Below are 22,768 nucleotides of genomic sequence, written 5' to 3' on the forward strand. Positions count from 1 at the left end.
TTAGCATATAGGTAGTCTAATGATTTCTGTGTGTTTATTTTGTGTCCTGCTTCATGGCTATAGGTGTTAACAGTTTTCTGTAGAGTCTTTAGGGTCCTTTATGTATAGAATCATGTCATCTGCAAATAATGATAACTTGATCTCTTTCCAATTTGTGTGTCTTATGTTTTATGTGTGTCTCTTGCCTTATTGCTATGGCTAAGACTTCCAGTACTATATTAAATAAAAGTGGGGACAGTGGACACCCTTGTCTTGTTCCTGATTTTAGTAGAAAAGCTTCCAGTTTTTCCCCATTTAGTAATATGTTGGCTATAGGCTTGTCATAAATAGCCTTTATTATGTTGAGATATGTTCCTTCTATTCCCAGTCTCTGTAGGACTTTTATCATGAAGGGATGTTGGGTTTTGTCAAATGCTTTCTCTGCATGTAATGAGAAGATCATGTGATTTTTGTCCATCAGTCCATTTATATAATGTATTACATTTACCAATTTGTGTACGTTGAACCATCCCTGCATCTCTGGGATAAAGCCTGCTTGGTCTGGGAGAATGATCTTTCTGATATATTCTTGTATTCTGTTTGTCAATATTTTGTTGAGAATTTTTGCATCTGTGTTCATGAAGGAGATTGGTCTGTAATTTTCATTTTTTCTTCTATCTTTGCCTGGTTTTGGTATCAAGGTGATGCTGGCTTCATAGAAGGAGTTTGGTAGGTTTCCTTCCTTTTCTATTTTGTGGAAAATCTTTTTTTTTTCTTATCAGTACTTTAATAATGTTTTATACATCAAATTACAACAGAAACAACTAAAACAGATGCATCCTGTCACCCATGAACAGCACAGCATATTACAGTAAACCAAGCTTGTGTTCCACCATCAAGTGTGGCTCGCCCATTAGTTCACTTTGTGACAGATCATTAAGGATATCTTCAAAGCCAATGGTCTCATCGTTGCCTTTCAAAATATTCAGTGAAAGGTTGGAACTTGACAGAAATGGAAGACGCTGAACCTGCTGCACTGCCTTAAACTCCATTTGTAACTTCAGTGGAGCAAACAGACCTTGGATGCTCTTCAGTGTGGAAAAATTCATTTGATCTTGGTTAAGCTAGAAATATTTATCTGATAGTTCAAGAGGATGGCTGGGCAAAAGTTCATGTTTTTACACAAGAAAACCCTTTCTGAAGAAGATCATGACTTTCAAAAGGCCCACTTACTGACTGTTCAGTAACTGGAATACTGTCTTTAAGCTGAGATCCAAGTCCTCTGGCATTCATCTTCCACCCAACAGTGCACTGCCTCGGCTGCCTTATTGTCTGCTGGCCCCAACAATCACTCTATTTTATGGAAAATCTTAAGAAGCAATGGTGTTAGTTCTTCCCTGAAGGACTGATTAAATTCATCAGTGATGCTGCAAGCCTTATATTTTGCCAGCCAGGCCAAATAAGCCAATGGGTGCAATAGTGGCATGTCTGTCATGGTGGAAACCAACTGCCCTCTAATTGGAATGGAGGCCTCTTCCAGGGGAGGGAATACATCCCTGATACTGAAAACCTACAACAGGGGCAGTCATGAGAGCTAGGGATGTATGTAGCATCTGCTGCTGTCTGGCTAAATGTATATACTGTGCTCATCAAACTGCCCAGAAAGCACTTCTCTTGATGTTCATACCTATACATTAAGGCTACTCTCACTTTTTGTTAAGAGAACCTTCTCCTTTTAGATGGCAGTGACCTTGGGATGACTCAGACGACATCCTGGTGCTGGGAAGCAGGGACAGGAGTGCTCAGCACTGCAATATCTCTCTCACAGCCTCCAAGGCTGAGGATCCATTGCAGAAGAGGTGGCGGAAAGAGTGTAAGAGCCAAAGGAAGAGTAGGACTCCTTACAACATGCTCCTCAGGACACAAAATGGCCTGGATATCCATGACCTCACAGTGTCTGACACCACTTACACAAGACCATCATAATAGGAGGAAAAGATCATGACATCAAAACAAAAGAGAGACTGATTGAGAGGGGGAGGGGATATGATGGAGAATGAAGTTTCAAAGGGCAAAGTGGGGGGAGGATAGAAGCAAACTTAGAAGAAATGATGTGGGCAATTACTTTTTTTTGTTTTTTTGAGGTCTCACTCTAGCTCACGCTGACCTGTAATTCACTCTGTATTCACAGGATGGCCTAGAATTCACAGTGATCCTCCTAGCTCTGCCTCCCTACTGCATGGATTAAAGGTGTGCGCCACCACACCCGGCAGCATTTATATTTTTGTTGTTGTTGATGATAGCCTGGAAAGCACTCTGTAGTTTCAGGCTAGACTCAAACTCAGTGATCTTATGTCTGCCTTCCTAGTACAGTCATTAATGGTGTGCCATCAGGCCCGGCTATTTACATTTTTTTAACATAGATTCTGAATATGTACCTCAGGGTAGCCTTAAGCTCAAGGCTTTCTGCCTGTCTCTGGGGTACTGGGGCTCCAGGTGCCACCATGCCTGTCTGAAATACTTAGAAGAGGCCCTTTCTCAGAGCCAGTAAGGAAAGTTATGTATGTGCACAGGGCATCCCTGCACCCCGGCTCAGCAAGCACTCTGCCACTGAACTGCATCACCAGCCTGCTTCTCAGGCTCTTCATGGCAGGGATGAAGTCAGAGCCAAATGGGGTTCTGGGGAGGATGCAAAAGACATAAAATAGTCATGGAAGACACTAAAAATTCCACAGGAGAGTCAGATAAAAAAAAATCAACCCCAATAGTTTATGTTGATGTTTTATAAAAGATATATCATATGGCAACTTAATGTAATTTATATTTACAAATTGAACAATAAATTTACACAAATGTATTCACAAGCTACATTAAATAAGTTTATAGGTAGTGCTGAGAAAATACAAAACACAAAGCAAGTTTATTTATTTATTTTTAAATTTAAATTTATTTTTTGCAAGCAGAGAGAAGAGAGAATGGGCATGCCAAGACCTCCAGCTGGTGCAAACAAACTCCAGATGCATACACCACTTTGTGTGTAGCATCTGGTTTTACTTGGGTACTGGGGAATTGATCCTAGGTCCTTTGCCTTTGCAGGGAAGCACCATAACCACTAAGCCATCTATCTCTCCAGCTGAAGCTTATTTTTGAGAATATAGTCTCACTTATCTAGGCTGGCCTGGAATAGGCTATGTACTTGAGGATGACCTTGAATTTATCTTCCTGCCTCCAACTTCAGAGTTCTGAAATTATAAGCATGCACCACCAAACCTTTTATGTGGTGCTAGGGACTGGACCCAGGGCTTAATGCGTGTTACACACAAGTTTTACAAATCAATTTTCAAATCCTCTAAGTGACTTTAGACTTTGCCTAACAAACCCATGAGATGATGATGGATCAGGAAAAACTGGAAGATGGTTTCATGAGCCAAGAGTGAAGGTGTTGAGGTCTTTATTTATTTATTTGTTTGTTTTAATATTTTGTTCATTTTTATTTATTTGAGAGTGACAGAGAGAGAAAGAGGCAGATAGAGAGAGAGAGAGATTGGGCATGCCAGGGCCACCAGCCACTGCAAATGAACTCCAGACGTGTGCGCCCTCGTGTGCATCTGGCTAATGTGGGTCCTGGGGAATGGAGCCTTGAACCAGGGTGCCCTTAGGCTTCATAGGCAAGTGCTTAACCGCTAAGCCATCTCTCCAGCCCTTGTTTTGTTTTTTTGAGGTAGCGTCTCACACTAGTCCAGGATGACCTGGAACTCACTATGTAGTCTCAGCATGGCCTTGAACTCACAATGATCCTTCTACCTCTGCCTCCCAAGTGCTAGGAGTAAAGGCGTGTGCCACTACGCCTGGATTTTGTTTGTTTGTTTGTTTTCTGAGGTAGGGTCTCACTCTAGCTCAGGCTGACCTATAGAGTCTCAGGGTGGCCTCAAACTCATGGTGATCCTTCTACCTCTGCCTCCTGAGTGCTGGGATTAAATGCATGTGCCACCATGCTTGGCACTTTTTTAAAAATATATTTTATTTGTTTCAGAGAGAGAAAGTGGAAGACAGAGAGAGAAAGGGAGAGAGAGAGAAAATGAGTGCACCAGAGCATCCAGCCACTGCAAACAAACTACAGATGCATGCACCCCCTTGTGCATCTGGCTTACATGGGTCCTGGGGAATCAAACTGAGGTCCTTTAGGCTTTTCAGGCAAATGCCTTAACCACTAGGACATCTCTCCAGTCCCTTTGTTTTGTTTTTTAAGGGTCTCCCTTAAGCTCAGACTGACTTTGAACTCAGTGATCCTCCTACCTCAGCCTCCCAAGTGTTGGGATTAAAATGATGAGCTACCACAGCTAGTTAATTTTGTTTGAATGACAGCCAGGCCTTGTGCCTTGGATCTCAGCTACTCAGGAAGCTGAGGCAAGAAGATCACTGGAGCTCAAGAATTAGATGCCAGCTGGGTATGGTGGCACATGCCTTTAGTCCCAGGACTCAGGAGGCAGAGGTAGGAAGATCACCATGAATTTGAGGCCACCCTGACACCCTAAGACTACATAGTGAATTCCGGGTCAGCTTGGGCTAAAGTGAGACCCTACCTCAAAAAAAAAAAAGCCAAGAGTTAGATGCCAGTCTGGCATTACATGAAAATAAAAGAGAGACTGATTGAAGGGGGAGGGGATGTGATGGAGAGTAGAGTTTCAAATGGGAAAGCAGAGGAGTTAGGGAATTACCATGAATTATTGTCTACAATTATGGAAGTTGTCAATAAAAAAATATATTTAGCTGTGCGTGGTGGCACACGCCTTTAATCCCAGCACTCAGGAGGCAGAGGTAGGAGGATCACTGTGAGTTCGAGGCCACCCTGAGACTCCATAGTGAATTCCAGGTCAGCCTGGGCTAGAGTAAGACCCTACCTCAATAAAACAAAAACAACAAATAAATAAATAAATAAATTTAGGGCTGGAGAAGATGGCTTGGTAGTTAAGGCATTTGCCTGCAAAGCCAAAGGACCTTGGTTTAATTCCCCAGGACCTACATAAACCAGATGCACAAGGTGGCATATGCGTCTGGAGTTCGTTTTCAGTGGCTGGAGGCCCTGGTATGCCCACTCTCTCTCCCTTTCTATCAAATAAATGAGTAAATACAAGTTTTAAAAAATTATAGATTAAAAAAAAAGAAAGGGGACTGAACTGGAAACTTCCACCCTGGACCTGCTTTCAAAGGGCTGTCAGGCTGGTAGGGGAGAATTGTCACCAATACATTGGCTTGGTTATGGACCCTGTATGCTATACTACCAACGTTTTCTCTCAACTCCCATGGTACATTTCCTTTTTCTTCTTTCTTTCTTTCTTTTGTTTTGTTTTGGTTTTTTAGGTAGGGTCTCACTCCAGCCCAGGCTGACCTTGAATTCACTATGGAGTCATACGGTGGCCTTGAATTTAGGACAATCCTCCTACCTCTGCCTCCCAAGTGCTCGGATTAAAGGTGTGTGCCACCACACCCAGCTATGGTGCATTTCTTGAGTTCATTTTCTCAGTCATTTCTCCTCTTTAATCTATAGCAGTGAAGTTGTCTGTTTTTGCAACCCTCTCTCCAAATTCCTCACACCCGCACTTGGCCTAGGACATGTTGATCTTGTCTTCAGCAGCCAGAGAAGGCTTTCATGTCACATTAGAGACTGTGACTTCCAGAGCTGCCTCCTGGCAAAAGCACTTGCTCTGGGCCAGCCCGGGGTGTGTTCCATGCAGGAGAGTGTTGAAAGGCTGTGACAGATGCCTGACCTGGCTGACCACGCAGCAGTAGTTAGCTTGAGAGCACCTCTGCCTCCCAAGTGCTGGGAGTAAAGGCATGTACCAACAGCCTGGTGTGGTGGCATGCGCCTTTAATCCCAGCATTTAGGAGACAGAGGTAGGAAGATTGCCATGAGTTCAAGGCCACCCTGAGACTACATAGTGAATTCCAGGTCAGGGTGAGACCCTACCTCGGGGGAAAAAAAAGGCATGCCCCAACATGCCTGGCTATTTTTGGTTGTTTTAAATAATTTATTCATTGATTCATGAGAGAGAGAGAATGGTTGTGTCTGGTGGAAAACTGGGTCTATAGCTTTACAGGCAAGTATCTTAACCACTAAGCAATCTCTCCAGCCCCCCCCCCCTTTTTTTTTCAAGGTAGGTTCTAACTCTAGCCCAGGTTGATTTAGAACTCACTCTGTAGTCCAGGCTGGCCTTAAACGCAAGAGCTGGGACTACAGGTGTCTGCCACAACACCTGGTTTGGCTCAAGCAAATAAAAATTAAAACTAGTTTGAGATTTCATCTTATGATCTAGTAAGCTAGAAAAGGGATATAAAGGGAATAGAAAGGGAGGGGGGACTTAATAGAATGGTATTGTATATATGTAAATAGAACATCCCAGCACTCTGGAGGCAGAGGTAGGAAGATCACCATGAGTTCTAGGCAGTTTGAAACTACATAGTGAATTCCAGGTCAGCCTGGGCTACAGCAAAACCCTACCTCAGCTGGGCATGGTGATACACGCCTTTAATCCCAGCACTCAGGAGGCAGAGGTAGGAGGATCGCACCCTGAGACTACAGAGTTAATTCCAGGTCAGCCTGGACCAGAGTGAGACCCTACCTCAAAAAAACCAAAAAACAAACAAACAAACAAACAAAAAACCCTACCTCAAAGAATAAAAAGAAAGAAGAAAGAACAGATTAATGGAGGTGAAAAGGCCTAAGTGAGGTCATGAGAAGAGATTCAGTAAAGGAAAGGTGGAGGGAGGGCTAATCAAAATCTAAGAGGGGAAAAAAAACAATCTAAGAGGATTGCCGGGCGTGGTGTTGCATTCCTTTAATCCCAGCTCTCAGGAGGCAGAGGCAGTAGGATGGCTGTGAGTTCAAGGCCACCCTGAAAATACATAGTGAATTCCAGGTGAGCCTGAGCTAAAGTGAGACCCTGCCTCAAAAAAAAAAAAAAAAAAAAGCTAAGAGGCTATAAATAAGTCATATGGAAACCTACTTTTTTGGACAATGGAATACTCAGGATCCATAGATTGTTACTAGAAAATTTTCAGTGCCAGGGATGGGATACCTTCCAGTGAATTGTTGGCTAGGAAGGTCATTGATAACCCCAAAACACTGCAGGCTATTGTCAAGGAAATTGGTTTCACCAGGAATAGATGGTAAGACCCTCTTGCTGAAGACTCCACATACTTGGGCTGCAAGGCCACTGAGAAATCCTGCTGGAACTGAGCTGAAAACTTCCTCCATGTAGACCAGTTTACAGAAAGGTGGAAAAAGCTAGGCTGGCTGGGCATGGTGGCACACTCCTTTAATTCCAGCGCTTGGGAGGCAAAGGTAGGAGGATCATCATGTGTTTAAGGCCACCCTGAGACTATATAGTGAGTTCAGGTCAGCCTGGGATACAGTGAAAGCCTACCTTGAAAAATCAAAAGAAAAAAGGGGGGCGCTGGAGAAACAGCTCAATAGTTAAGGCACTTGCCTACAAAGCCTTATGACCTGGGATCAATTCCCCAGTGCCCACATAAAGCTGGATGTACAAAGTGGCACATGCATCTAGAGTACATTTGTAGTGACTAGAGGCCCCAGACCTAATTTCTCTCTCTGACTGTAAATAAATTTTATATATATATATACACACACATACACACACACATATACACACGCATATATATATATATATATATATATATATATATATATATATATATATATTATATAAAGCTATGCCACATGCAGTTCAATGAGAGAGAAATTACCAGTGGAGATACTCAACAGTGGACACTGCAAGCCTTAATTTGGCCAGGCAGCCCAAATGAGCCAACAGGTACAATAGTGGCATGTCTGTTATGGGAGAAGCCAGTTGCTCTCTAACTGGACTGGAGGCTCGCTCCATGGGAGGGAATACATCCCTGATACTGAAAACCTACAACAGGGTAGACATGAGCCCTAGGGGTGTAATGTCTGCTGATGTCTGGCTAAATGTATATACCATGCTCACTAAACTGCCCAGTAAGTACTTCTTTTAATGTTCATACCCATAAATTAATGCTACTCTCACTTTGGGTTAGAGAACCTTCTCTTTTCAGATGGCAGTGACCTTGGGATGACTCAGAAGGCACCATGGTGCTGAGAAGAGACAGAGGAGTGTTCAGCACTGAAATATCTCTATTACATCTTCCAAGGCTCAGGGCCCATTGCAGAAGAGGTGGCAGACAGAATGTAAGAGCCAAAGGAAGGGTACGACTCCTTACAATGTGCTCCTCTAGACACAAAATGGCCTGGATATCCATGACCTCACAGTGCCTGACACTACCTACACAAGACCATCATAATAGGAGGAAAAGATCATGACATCAAAATAAAAGAGAGACTGATTGAGAGGGGGAGGGAATATGGTGGAGAGTGAAATTTCAAAAGGTAAAGTGGGGGGAGAGAGGGAATTTCCATGGGTTATTGTCTACAATTATGGAAGTTGTTGGTAAAATAAAAAATTAGAGCTGGGCATGGTGGCGCATGCCTTTAATCCCAGCACTCAGGAGGCAGGGGTAGGAGAATTGCTGTGAGTTCAAGGCTACCCTGAGACTACATAGTGAATTACAAGTCAGCCTGAGCTACAGTGAGACCCTGCCTTGAAAAAAAAAAGAAATTATGGGAAAGTGTGGGGGTGGGGAGGGAGGGAATTACCATGGGATATATTTTATAATCATGGAAAATGTTAATTAAAAAAAAAAAGAAATTAAAAAGAAATGAAGCCAGCTGTGGTGGCACACACCTTTAATCCCAACATTGGAAGGCAGAGGTAGGAGGAGCACTGTGAATTTAAGACCACCCTAGACTACATAGTGAATTACAGGTCAGCCTGAGCTAGAGTGACACCCTACCTCAAAATGCTCCCCCCCCCAAAATAAATAAAATAAACAAGACAAACCAGAAAAAGAACTGTTGGGAGCTGGAGAGATTTGTCAGTGGTTAAGGTGCTGGCTTGCAAAGTCTAACAACCTGTCCATACTCATTCTGTCTTGTCTCTCGCAAGTAATTCTTTTTTTTTTTTTTTTTAAGGTAGAGTTTCACTCTAGTCCAGGCTGATGTGGAATTCACTATGTAGTCTCAGGGTGGCCTCAAACTCTTGGTGATCCTCCTACTTTTGCCTCCTAAGTGCTGGGATTAAACGTGTGTGCCGCCTCGTTTGGTTTAGCTTTTACATTCTTTCCACCACCTCTTCCACAATGGTCCCTAAGCCTTCAAATAAATTTTAATGCCAGGCATGGTGGTACACACCTTTAATCCCAACACTTGGGAGGCAGAAGTAGTAGAATCATTGTGAGTTTGAGGCCACTCTGAGACTACATAGTGAGTTCCAGGTCAGCCTGAGCTAGAGCTAGACCCTACTTCAAAAAAAAATATGGGGCTGGAGAGATTGCTTAGTGGTTAAGGCACTTGCTTGCAAAGCCTAATGACCCAATTTTGATTTCCTAGTACCTACATAAAGCGAGATCAAAAGGTAGCATATTAGCCGGGTGTGGTGGCACACGCCTTTAATCCCAGCACTCGGGAGGCAGAGTTAGGAGGATCACCGTGAGTTCGAGGCCACCATGACTACATAGTGAATTCCAGGTCAGCGTGGGCTAGAGTGAGACCCTACCTTGAAAACCCAAAAAAAAAAAAAAAAAAAAAAAAAGGTAGCACATTCATCTGGAGTTCATTTGCAGTGGCTAGAGACCCTGGTGTACCCATTCTTTCTCTTTCTCTGTTTTTGCTTTGTCTCTCTCAAATAAATAAAGTACTACCAATACATAAATAAATAAATATATAAATGGAATATGGGCTGGAGAGATGGCTGAATAGTTAAGGCACTTACCCACAAAACCAAAGGACCCAGGTTCAATTCCCCAAGACCCACATAAGCCAGATGCACAGGGTAGCACATGTATCTGGAGTTCATTTGCTAGTGGCTAGAAGCCCCAGAGAACCCTGTTTTTTCTCTCTCTCTGTAAATAAATGATAAATAAATAAGTTTTAAAAAAATTAAAACTTATGGGGGTGAAAAGGCCCAAAGTGAGGTCAGGGGAAGAGATTGAGTAAAAGAAAGGTGGAGGGAGGGCTAATCAAAATCTAAGAGGATATAAATAAATCATATGGAATCCTACTTTTTTGAACAATGGAACACTCAGGAGCCATGGATTGCTGCTAGAAAATTTTCAGTGCCAGGGATGGGATACATACCTTCCAGTGAGGAGTTGGCCAGGGAGATCTCTGATGCCCCCAAAACATTACAGGCCATTGCCGAGGCCCTTGGTTTCCCACCAGGAATAGATGGTAAGACCCTATTGCTGAAGACTTCACATACTTGGGCTGCAAGGCCACTGAGAACTCCTTCTGGAACTGAACTGATAACCTCCTCTATGTAGACCATCTGTCATGGTGGAAACCAACTGCTCTCTAATTGGACTGGAGGCCTACTCCATGGGAGGCAATACATCCCTGCTACTGAAAACTTAAAACAGGGGTAATCATGAGCCCTAGGGGTGCAACATCTGCTGCTGTCTGTCTAAATGTATATATAATGCTCACCAAATTGCCTGGTAAGCACTTCTCTTAATGTTCATACCCTTATATTAATTCTACTCTCTTTTGGTAGAGAATTTTCTCTCTCTTTTTTTTTTTTTTTTTTTTGGTTTTTCAAGGTAGGCTCTGAGGAACATTTCACATTAAATCAAGCTAATGACTAAGTGGATAGACAAGGTGCCTGTGACAGAACGGGCACTGGAACATGGGCTGTGACCAAGACACCTAATAACACAGCCTAAGGGAGAATTTGATTTAACTTTGGCCTGTGGCATCATACACTTACTCCATGGTTCTTGGGAGCCAGAACATCAATGGAGGTAGGAGCATGAGGAAGAGAGCTACTCAATTCACAGAAGCTAGGAAGTTATAAGTGGAGGACCAGTGACCTGATCCTCCATTCACACTCCAACTCCACAGGAGGACCATCTACCCCACACCTCCACATGAGGGCCAGTGACCTACGTCCTCCATCCATACTCCACCTTCCACAGTTTCACTACCTCCTAATTGCCCTAATGGTTACTTTTCTTAGGCCTTTGACAAAATATCTAACAAAAGCAACTTGAGGAAGGAAAGGTTTGAGGGTACCTTTCATCATGATGGGGAAGCCTTAGTATCAAGAATGGCTCTAGCTATGGTGGGAGGAGTGGGAGGCAGCTGGTCATAGTGCATCCACAGTCAGGAAACAGAGAGCTACAAATGCTGCCACTCAGTTGGCTTCCTCGTTTTTTTCCTCTTTTAAAAAATCTGGGAGCCTAGCCATGAGATGGTGCTGCCTACAGTGAAGGTAGTCTTCCTTCAGTTATGCCTCTCTAGAGACCCTCATGGACACCCAGAGGTGTGTCTGTCTCCTAGGTGATGCCATAGTGATCAATGAAGAATAACCAATACAGTATTCAAATTTTGAAGCCATCAAGGGAAATTTTTTTAAATGCAGAAGTTTTCTGTTTTTAAATGATCAACATGTCATATTTCTTTATGGGTATTTAACAAAGAGGATAGATGAAGGACAACACACTTACTGTGCTATTTATGAGGAAATGTGCTGTGCTAAGTGTTCTGTGGAAAAGAAATTGCTGACTGATAGGGGAGATAAGACAAGCAGGCCTATGAGTTGCTCAAATAGAGGCTGCAGGGTTTCACATGCTGGGAAGACGGGACAGTGAAATGTCAGTATGATTTGGGCCTTGATGGTAGATGGGAAACTCAGCAAAATGGTACACAGCTGGTAATCCTAGAACTTGGGAGGTACAGTCAGAGAGGTCAAGAGTCCAAGGTTATCTTCAGTAATATAGCAAGTTCAAGTACAGCCTGAGCTCCATGAGAATCTTTTTAAAAAAAAAAAAAGAAACAATACAGGGCACATTTATACAATGGAGCTCTACTCAGAGGTAAAGAAAAACGAAGTTATGAAATTTGCAGGAAAATGGATGGATCTGGAAAGGATTATACTGAGTGAAGTAACTCAGGCCCAGAAAGCCAAATGTCGCATGTTCTCTCTCATATGTGGATCCTAGCTACTGATTACTGGACTTCTGTGTGAGTAGGAAGAAAACTCAGCAGCAAATTCCAGTAAGCTAGAAAAGAGATATAAGGGGAAGAGAAAGAAAGGGAGGGGGGTTACTTAATATGATGGCATTGTATATATGTAAGTAGAAGAATAGATTAATCGGGATGAAAGGGCCCAAAGTGAGGTCAGGGGAAGAGAGTGAGTAAAGGAAAAGTGGAGGGAGGGCTAATCAAAATCTAAGAGGATATAAATAAATCATATGGAAACGTACTTTTTTGAACAATGGAACACTCAGGAGCCTTAGATTGTTGCTAGAAAATTTTCTTTTTTTTTTTTTTCTCAATTTTTAGTAACATTTTCCATGATTGTTGCTAGAAAATTTTCAGTGCCAGGGATGGGATACCTTCCAGTGAGTTGCTGGCCAGGGAGATCCCTGATGCCCCCAAAATATTATAGGCCATTGCCAAGGCCCTTGGTTCCCCACCAGGAATAGATGGTAAGACCCTATTGCTGAAGACTCCACATACTTGGGGCTGCAAGGCCACTGAGAAATCCTGTTGGAACTGAACTGATAACCTCTTCTATGTAGAACAGCTGACAGAAAGCTGGAAGAAACCATTCTGCATGCAGTTCAATGGGAGAAAGAGAAATCACCAGTGAACATACTCAACAGTGGACACTGAAAGCCTTAATTTGGCCAGCCAGGCCAAATGAGCCAACAGGTGCAATAGTGGCACATCTGTCATGGTGGAAACCAACTGCCCTCTAATTGGACTGGAGGTCCATTCCATGGGAGGGAATACATCTCTGATATTGAAAACTTAAAACAGGAATAATCATGAGCCCTAGGGGTATAGTGTCTGCTGCTGCCTGTCTAAATGTATATACTATGCTCATCAATTGCCTGGTAAGCACTTCTCTTAATGTTCATGCCCTTATATTAATGCTACTTTCACTTTTGGTAGAGAATCTTCTCTTTTCAGATGGCAGTGACCTTAGGATGATTCAGAAGGCATCATGGTGACAGAAAGAAGTGACTGGAGTGCTCAGTACTGCAATATCTCTATCATACCTTCCAAGGCTCAGGGTCTATTGCAGAAGAGGTGGCGGACAGACTGTAAGAGCCAAAGGAAGGGTAGGATTGCTTACATTGTGCTCCTTCAGACGCAAAATGGCCTGGATATCCATGACTTCACAGTGCCTGACACTACCTACACAAGACTATCATAATAGGAGCGAAAGATCATGACATCAAAGTAAAAAAGAGCCGGGCGTGGTGGTGCAATGCCTTTCATCCCAGCACTCGGGAGGCAGAGGTAGGAGGATTGCCATGAGTTCGAAGCCACCCTGAAACTACATAGTGAATTCCAGGTCAGCCTGAGCTACAGTGAAACCCTACCTCAAAAAAAAAAATAAATAAATAAATAAATAAAAAAGAGACTGACTGAGATGGGGATAATGGAGTTTTAAAGGGGAAAGTGGGGGGAGGGATAGTATTACCATGGGGATTTTTTTTTTTATAATCATGGAAGTTGTTAATAAAAAAAAAAAAAAGAAAAAAAATACAGGGATTGGAGAGGTGGCTCAATGGTTAAAGTGCTCAATTGTAAAGTGATGACCTGTGTTCGACTCCAGAGCACCCACATAAAACCAGACACATAAAGTAGCACATGCATCTGGAGTTCATTTGCAGAATGCCCCATTCTCTCTAAAATCTCTCCCTCTCCCTGTAAATAAAAATATTTAAAAACAGGGCTGGAGAGATGGTTTAGCTGTTAAGCGCTTGCCTGTGAAGCCTAAGGACCCCAGTTCGAGGCTCAATTCCCCAGGATCCAGATGCACAAGGGGGCGCATGCATCTGGAGTTCATTTGCAGTGGCTGAAGGCCCTGGCGTGCCCATTTTTTTTCTCTCTCTTCCTCTTTCTCTCTCTTTCTCTCTATTTGTCGCTCTCAAATAAATAAACAAAAAAATTCAAAAAATATATTTAAAAACAAGCCGGGTGTAGTGGTGCATGCCTTTAATCCCAGCACTCAGGAGGCAGGGGTAGGAGGATCACTGTGAGTTCGAGGCCACTCTGAGACTCCATAGTGAATTCCAGGTTAGCCTGGGCTAGAGTGAGACCCTCCCTTGAAAAACCAAAATAAATAAATAAATTATATATATATATATATATATTTTTAAAACAAACAAAATAAAGGGGGTAAAGGAATGGCCAAGGAAAACATTCTAGGTGGAAGCAAATACTTTAAAAATGCTGAGTCAGGAAAGTAGAAACTGGAAAGTCTTTTTTATTTTTGGGGGGGGGGTGGAGGTAGGGTCTGGTTGTAGCCCAGGCTGACCTGGAATTCACTATGTAATCTCAGGCACTCATTATTATTATTATTATTTTAATCTAAAATCCATGTTTGTTTACAAGGGCTCCTGGACCATGTGGTGTATTTCCCTTTTCCCTCCCTTACCTTACCTTCCTCAGCCCTCAACCCTTTTCCTTCCCCATATCGCTGGCATGTGAATAAAATGTGGTGTTTAAAAATCATTTTCTCATGGGTGTGGTGACACAAGCCTTTAATACCAGCACTGAGGAGGCAGAGGTAGGAGGATTGCTGTGAGTTCAAGGCCACCCTGAGACTACATAGTGAATTCCAGGTCAGCCTGGGCTAGAGTGAGATCCTATCTCCAAAAATCAAAAAAAAAAAAAAAAAGTCACTTTATCTAGTCTGGAATTGACAATTCTTTGATTAATTTATAGATATGAACTCAGGGCTTGGGGTTCCAGGGAGCACCCCCAAACCTCATATCTATCCTTTACATGATGGTACATGTAATCCCAGCACCATGGAGGCTGAGGCATGAAGACAAGAACCTTCCTTGGAAAAACCAGAAAGCCAGGCATGGTGGCACACACCTTTAATTCCAGCACTTGGGAGGCACAGGTCGGTGGATCACTGAGAGTTGGAGGGCAGACTGGGACTACAGAATGAGTTCCAGGTCAGCTGGCTAGAGTGAAACCGTACCTTAAAAAAAAAAAAAAAGACCAAAGATTATAGCAAAACATTGTAGCATGGGCCTGTAATTCTAGCACTCCAGAGGTTGTGGCAGGAGGAATGCCATGGGTTTGAGATCAGTCCATCTGTCTGCCACTATCTATATTGAGTCCCCCCCACACCTCTCTTCCTTCTTTCCTTCTTTCCTTCCTTGAGTCTCACTCTAGCAGGAATACCTAGAAAGACTTGATATTCATGCTGTAGTCCAGGGTGGCCTTGAATTCAACATGATCCTCTAATTTCAGCCTCCTGAGTGTTGGTTTAAAAGTCTGAGCCAGGCTGGAGAGATGGCTTAGCAGTTAAGATGCTTGCCAGGTTTGATTCCCTAGGACCCACATAAGCCAGATGCACAAAGTGACACATGTGTCTGGAGTTTGTTTGCAGTGGCTGAAGGCCCTGGTATATCCATTATCTCTCTTCCTCTCTCTCTCTCTCTCTCTAATAAATAAATAAAATTTTTTTAAAAACTTGAAAGAAAAAATTTGGAAAAAAAAATAGGCTGGAGAGATAGCTTAATGGCTAAGGTGTTTGCCTGCAAAGCCTAACAACCTAGGTTCAATTCCCTAGAATCCATGTAAAACCAAACGAACAGTGGCATGTGATCTGGAATTTATTTGTTTAGAGGCCCTGGTGTGCCCATTTTCTCTCTCTCTCTCTGCTTACAAATAAATAAAAATAATGTTAAAAGCTGGGCATGTTGGCACACACCTTTAATCCCAGCACTTGGGAGGCAGAGTTAGGAGGATTGCTGTGAGTTAGAGATTACTCTGAGACTATGTAGTGAATTCCAGGTCAGCCTGGGCTACAGCAAAACCGTACCTTAAAAAGCCAAGAAAAAAAATCGGCCTGGCATGGTGGCATATGCCTTTACTGTTAACACTTGGGAACAGAGGTAGGAGGATTGCTGTGAGTTCAAGGCAACCTTGAGACTACATAGTGAATTCCAGGTCAGCCTGAGCTACAGTGAGACCCTGCCTTGAAAAACAAAAACAAAAATCTGCGCCACCATGCCTATGCTAGTGTTTTTCTCTTCTCTTCTCTTCTCTTCTTTTCTTTTCTTTTCTTTTCTTTTCTTTTCTTTTCTTTTCTTTTATTTCTTTTCTTTTCTTTTCTTTTCTTTTCTCCCTTTCTTTTAGAATATAGTTTATTTCAAAGTAAGAGGTAAAGAAAGCAGAGAGGAGGTGGAAAGATAGCTTAGTGGTTGTTGAGGCACTTGCCTGTGAAGCCTAAGGACCCAGGTTCTATTCTCCAGGTCCTACGTAAGCCAGATGCACATGGTGGTACATGCATCTGGAGTTTGTTTGCAGTGGCTAGAGGCCCTGGCGCACCCATTCTCACTCTCTTTCTCTCTCTAATAAAATAAATAAATAAATAGAGAGAGAGAGAGAGAGAGAGAGAAAGCAGGCTGGCTGGCAGGCAAGCAAGCAGCCAGGCAAGCTAGCAGAGAAGCCGGTGTGGCGGTTCACTGGAACTCAGTGATCCCCCTACCTCTCTTTTTGATCTCTTAAAACTACCCTTTCTAATTTACATCTCACTGACTGTTCATAGTTAAAGACAATTACCTTTATTTATAATTAAAGATTAAAAATATACTCTTCTAGGTGCGGTGCGGTGGCACATACCTTTAATCCCAGCACTCTGGAGCTAGAGGTAGGAGGATTGCCGTGAGTTTAAGGCCAGCCTAGGACTACAGAGTGAGTTCCAGGTTAGTCTGGGCTAGAGACCCTACCCCAAAAAAGTATTATACATTTAACCTAAAAACTGCAGTTATTTGTCACACTCCTGAACTGTTCCTACTTTATCTTTAAACAATCTATTGCAAGTGAGTCAAACTGGTTTATCTAGTTGTGTGTGATTGCTCCATGTGGGGTCCTTGCTTCCTTTCCCAGTCCCAAGGGCTGTGGCTTCTTGCAATGGAGACTTCACCATGGGGAGTTATCACTTGCTTTCTAACCTCCTTGTATTTGTCCACATTGTTTCTTTGGCAGCATTAGAGTGCTCCACTAATGCTGCTCCTCATTCGAGACTCAGATGTCCTGATGCGATGCCCTGTCCTGGGGAACTTTTCTGGGCTCCATCATTCAGACATTTTGAACATACTTCTATGTCAAGATTTACTTCTTTATTTATTTTTCCCAAGGCAGGGTCTCACTGTACCTCAGGCTGTCCTGGAATTCACTATGTAGTCTCAGGCTGGCCTTGAACTCATAGTGATCCTCTTACCTCTGCCTCTAGAGTGCTGGGATTAATTTACATGGGTCCTGGAGAATCGAACCTGGGTCCTTTGGCTTTGCAGGCAAATGCCTTAACCCCTAAACCAGCCCATTGTTTGTTTTGTTTAATGAGGTAGGGTCTCACTCCAGCCCAGGCTGATCTGAAACTAACTTTTTGTTCCAGGCTGGGCTCCCCTACTTATCCTCTGATAAAATCAGTAGAGTTGTACCACCACCCTGAGACTACATAGTGAATTACAGGCCAGCCTGAGCTAGAGGGAGACTCTGTTGCTGAAGACACCACATGTATGTTGTGGTTGCAAGACACTGAAAACTCAAATTGGAACTGAGCTGGAAGCTCCCTCCCTGCTAGTTAGCCATTCCAGTGCTAGAAGGTGATATGCAGGCTGCTGGGATAGGAAAGTCACCAAGTCTTACCCAGGAGTGAGCCCTTGGAGATAAACAACTGATCAGCCAGGCAAAACGAGTCCACTGGTATAGTAGAGACATAATTGTTTTGGGAGAAACCAACTGTTCTCTACCACAGAACTACATCCTTAGCCTATTATTTTTACTTTAAGACAGGGTCTGGCCTTAATTTGAGATCCTCAGGCCTCAGGTGGGATTACAGGCTTGTGCCACAAGACCAGGTGAACTAATTCACCTTTGGCAAATTTTCATTCAGAAAGTAGGGTGGGAGTTGGGCATGATGGAGCTGTAAAACCCATGGAAAAATACCAGGAGCCAAAAACAGCCCCAGATGCAGACAGCCTTGTGACCCCCAGATGCAGACAGCCTTGTGACCCCCAGATGCAGACAGGCATGACCACAAACTCCGCCTAATGTACTATAGATAACCCTGTCAGGATGCTTCCGAGAAGAAAAAAAAAAAGAGGATCCCCACCGACTCCAAGTCTATTAATAAGTAACCAGTAACCAGTGCTGGGACTGAAATCATGCTTCTGCTTCTGTAAACCTGCTTCTGCTCTCCCTAACTCTATAAAAAGAGACCCTTCCCCTTGCCCGGCGCACTCAGCCTCTCGAAGGACTGGAGTGCCCGCAGGCGCCTGTGTAAACAATAAAGCTGCCTCTTGCCTTTGCATCCAGTGGCTCGGTCTTGGTTCTTGGGCGCGGGTCTCCCACCACGGAAGATTCCCCCTCCCCCGGGAATCTTACAGCTGGGGGCTCGCCCGGGATTGGGGACCCCCGCCCAACCCAATTACTGCCCACCGGGAGGTAAGCATTTAATTTGGTGCACCATTCTGTCTGTCTACGTCTAGTTCCGTTTTTTGCGCTGCGTTAGAAAATCGGCTCGGATCCGTGTCGTTCTGTATCTGGGCGGCTTGAGAAGGAGCTGACGGGCTCGGACTTCTCCCCCGCCACCCTGGAGGACGCTTCAGGGAATTTGGGAGCCCGATTTTTCGGAGCTCAACAAGTATCCGAGGGATACGTTAGTCTGTTGGGTGGACAAATGGTCTCCCCGTCTGAATCTGCATTTTCAGTCTGTTACTGAAGCCGCGCTGCGCGTCTCTGTGCCGGCTGTCTCTCTGTTGTCTTAGTCCTTGGTGTTTGTTTAGTGTTGTCTCTTGACAAAATGGGTCAAAAAAAATAAAATAGTGACCCCCCCTGAGTTTAACCCTAGATCATTGGAAAGACGTTCGAAATATTGCTTCCAACCAGTCAGTAGATGTCAAAAAGAAAAAATGGCAAACTTTCTGTTCCATGGAATGGCCCACCTTTAATGTGGGCTGGCCAAGGGATGGGACCTTTAACCTCTCTACTATTTTACAGGTGAAAGCAAAGGTGTTCGATCACGGTCCACATGGACAACCAGACCAAGTCCCCTATATAGTCACCTGGGAGTGTCTAGCAGTTGGCCCACCGCTCTGGGTCGCCCCTTTTATCCCCCCCCCAACCTGCCCCGCCACTGCCTCTCCCTGCCCCTACTTCCTCCTCTTGTTGTCCGGTTGATACCAAGAAGCAGCCCCTGAAACCGGTACTTCCCCCGGACCTCAATACCCCCCCCCTTATAGATCTCCTCTCGGAAGGACCCCCTACCTATGGATCCCAAACCCAGGCACCAGCCGCGCCGCCGCGCCCCCCCTTGCACTCCCTTCCCCAGTGGCTGGACGCCTACGGAGCCACCGAGAGCAGCCACCACAGGGGGAGACTTCACAAGCCTTTCCCTTGAGGCTCTTCTCAGGACAGAAGAAAAGCAGAGTCTTTCTGGAAGCCAGAAAGAATGTTCCAGGCGATAACGGGAGACCCACCCAGATACTAGATGAGATTGATGATGCTTTTCCTTTGACCCGCCCCGACTGGGACCACACCTCAGCAGACGGTAGGGGACACCTACGCCTTTATCGCCAGTTGCTCATAGCGGGCCTCCGTGGTGCTGGGCGCCACCCTACTAATTTGGCCAAGGTAAAGCAAGTAATACAAAAACCAGATAAATCCCCTGCTGCCTTTCTAGAGAGAATTAAGGAAGCAGAGAGGATTTTTAATAAATGAGAGACAGCAGAAAAGAGAGAGGACCACCTACACAGGGAGGCAGAGAATAGAGAAGACAAGCATAAAAAAAGAAACAAAAACAAAAGAAAAATGCTAGGAAACACACGAGAAGCAGAGAATTGAGCCGCCTCTTGGCCACTGTAGTACAGAACAATGATAGGACTAATAGGTTGGGAGACCAAAGGAGACCCAGACCCAGAGTGGACCGGGGACTATCGCCCTGACCAAAACCTTAGGGAAGTTAACAAAAGGGTGGAAGATATCCACCCCACTGTGCCTAATCCTTATAACCTGCTGAGTTCTTTACCTCCCTCTCATCAGTGGTATTCAATCTTGGATTTAAAGGATGCTTTTTTCTGCCTGAGACTGGCTTCCCAGAGTCAGCCACTGTTTGCATTCGAATGGAAGGACCCTGACTGTGGAATCTCAGGGCAATTAACATGGACAAGACTTCCCCAGGGATTTAAAAACAGTCCCACCCTCTTTGATGAAGCCTTACACCGGGACCTGGCTGACTTTCGAGTCCAGCACCCATCTTTAATTCTGCTCCAATATGTGGATGACCTCCTGCTTGCGGCCTCCTCATATCAGGACTGTCATACAGGTACCGGGGCCCTGCTTGAGACTCTGGGACGCTTGGGCTATAGAGCTTCTGCTAAGAAGGCCCAAATCTGTCAACAAGAGGTCACCTACTTGGGATATAAATTAAGAAATGGCCAACGCTGGTTAACACCGGCCCGCATAGACACTGTAGCTCACATTCCTGTCCCCCAGAACCATAGACAACTCAGAGAGTTCTTGGGGACCGCTGGGTTCTGTTGCCTATGGATACCAGGGTTTGCTGAAATGGCAGCCCCTCTTTACCCCTTGACTAAACAAGGAACCCCCTTCAATTGGACTAAGCCACAGCAAGAGGCTTTTGACAAAATTAAACACTCTCTCCTCTCTCCTCCGGCTTTGGGCTTGCCTGACATCACCAAGCCCTTCGAGCTATTCATAGATGAAAGACAGGGGTTTGCGAAGGGAGTGCTAACTCAGCAGCTTGGACCATGGAGGCGCCCGGTTGCATATCTCTCAAAAAAGTTAGATCCAGTGGCCTCAGGCTGGCCACCATGTCTAAAAATAATCGCTGCAGTTGCAGTCTTGACCAAGGATGCAAGTAAACTAACCCTGGGGCAACCTCTGACTGTGCTAACGCCACATGCCATTGAGTCTATCGTGAGACAGCCCCCAGATCGCTGGCTGTCTAATATACGTATGACTCGTTACCAATCCTTGCTTCTCGACAAAGACCGTGTGCAATTTGGTCCGGTAGTGGCCCTAAACCCGGCCACCCTGTTGCCCCTCCCTGAGGGGCCAGAGACCCATAACTGCCAGCAGATTCTTGCAGAGGTACACGGAACCAGAAAGGATCTCACTGACCAGCCGCTGCAGGATGCAGATTTCACCTGGTACACGGACGGTAGCAGCTTCCTACTGAATGGTGAGAGACGAGCCGGGGCTGCAGTGACCACCAGAGACCAGGTAGTCTGGGCTAGCGCCCTGCCCGGAGGGACCTCAGCACAAAAAGCGGAACTCATTGCCTTGACTCAAGCCCTCCAGCAGGCTAAAGGTAAAAAACTCAATATGTACACTGATAGCCGGTATGCATTCGCCACCGCCCACATACATGGGGAAATTTACAAAAGAAGGGGCCTGCTGACTTCAGAGGGAAATCAAAAATAAGACTGAGATATTGGCCCTCCTCAAGGCTCTGTACCTACCCCAGAAGCTCAGCATTATACACTGTCCAGGTCATCAGAAAGGAAACAGCCCCGAGGCCATAGGGAACAGGTTCGCTGATAAAGCCACCCGTGAGGCAGCTCTGGGACCCCAACTCTTGATTCTGATGGCCACTGAGGAGGGGACTCCTAAAGCAGCATCTCCAACTCCGGGATGGGAATACACGAATGAGGACTTGGACTTGATTCAGAAACTGGGGGCATCATATGATGCTGCCCACGGCAAATGGACTTACCTAGAAAAGACTATTGTACCTCAAAAGATTACAGCCCTCCTCATTAAGCAACTTCACAGGCTAACCCACATGAGTGCTCAAAAGATGAATACTCTACTAGAACAAAAGGAAACAGGACATCTTTTTCTAAACAAAGGTTCAATCCTAAAAGAAGTTGCAAACACTTGCAAAGTGTGTGCTCAGGTAAATGCTGGATAGCCCAGATGGCCCTTGGGTCTCGCCTGAGGGGACACCAACCCGGGGCTTGTTGGGAGCTCGACTTCACTGAGGTAAAACCGGGTATGTATGGTTACAAATATCTCCTAGTTTTTGTAGACACTTTTTCAGGATGGGTAGAAGCATTTCCCACCAAGCATGAAACCGCCAGAGTGGTAACCAAGAAATTGCTAGATGATATCTTTCCTCAGTATGGAATGCCACAGGCACTCGGGTCAGACAATGGGCCTGCCTTTGTCTCCCAGGTAAGTCAGTCAGTGGCCAAGACACTGGGGATCAATTGGAAGTTACATTGTGCATACAGACCCCAGAGTTCAGGTCAGGTAGAAAGGATAAATAAAACAATTAAAGAGGCTTTATCTAAATTAACGCTTGCAACTGGCTCAAAGGATTGGGTACAACTCCTACCCCTGACCCTTTACAAGGCCCGAAACACCCCAGGCCCTCATGGCCTAACCCCCTTTGAAATCCTCTATGGCAGTCCCCCGCCAGCTGTCACTTTCATGCTTACAGAAATTTCTAATTTTACTGATACCCCCACCCTACAGGCTCACTTGAAGGCCCTACAGTTGGTACACCAGGAAGTTTGGAAACCTCTAGCAGCTGCCTATAAAGAGGCAACTAATAAACCGCTAATCCCCCATTCATTCCAGATAGGGGACTCAGTTTGGGTCCGTCGACATCAGACCAAGAATCTGAAA

The 22,768-nt window shown here is 44.6% G+C and overlaps 1 long non-coding RNA gene and 1 pseudogene across 1 annotated transcript; one reads left to right on the forward strand and one right to left on the reverse strand.

Annotated features, from left to right (window-relative positions):
* Positions 1-845: 845 nt before the first annotated feature.
* On the reverse strand, positions 846-1,272 carry LOC101597485 (annotated as a pseudogene).
* A 17,103-nt stretch (positions 1,273-18,375) lies between these two features.
* LOC123464080 lies at positions 18,376-22,768 on the forward strand. The gene is made up of 2 exons (XR_006639337.1): positions 18,376-18,559; positions 22,721-22,768. It is a non-coding gene; the product is annotated as an uncharacterized LOC123464080 (long non-coding RNA).

This window comes from Jaculus jaculus, chromosome 10, assembly GCF_020740685.1.
Source record: "Jaculus jaculus isolate mJacJac1 chromosome 10, mJacJac1.mat.Y.cur, whole genome shotgun sequence".
Lineage (NCBI taxonomy): Eukaryota > Metazoa > Chordata > Mammalia > Rodentia > Dipodidae > Jaculus > Jaculus jaculus.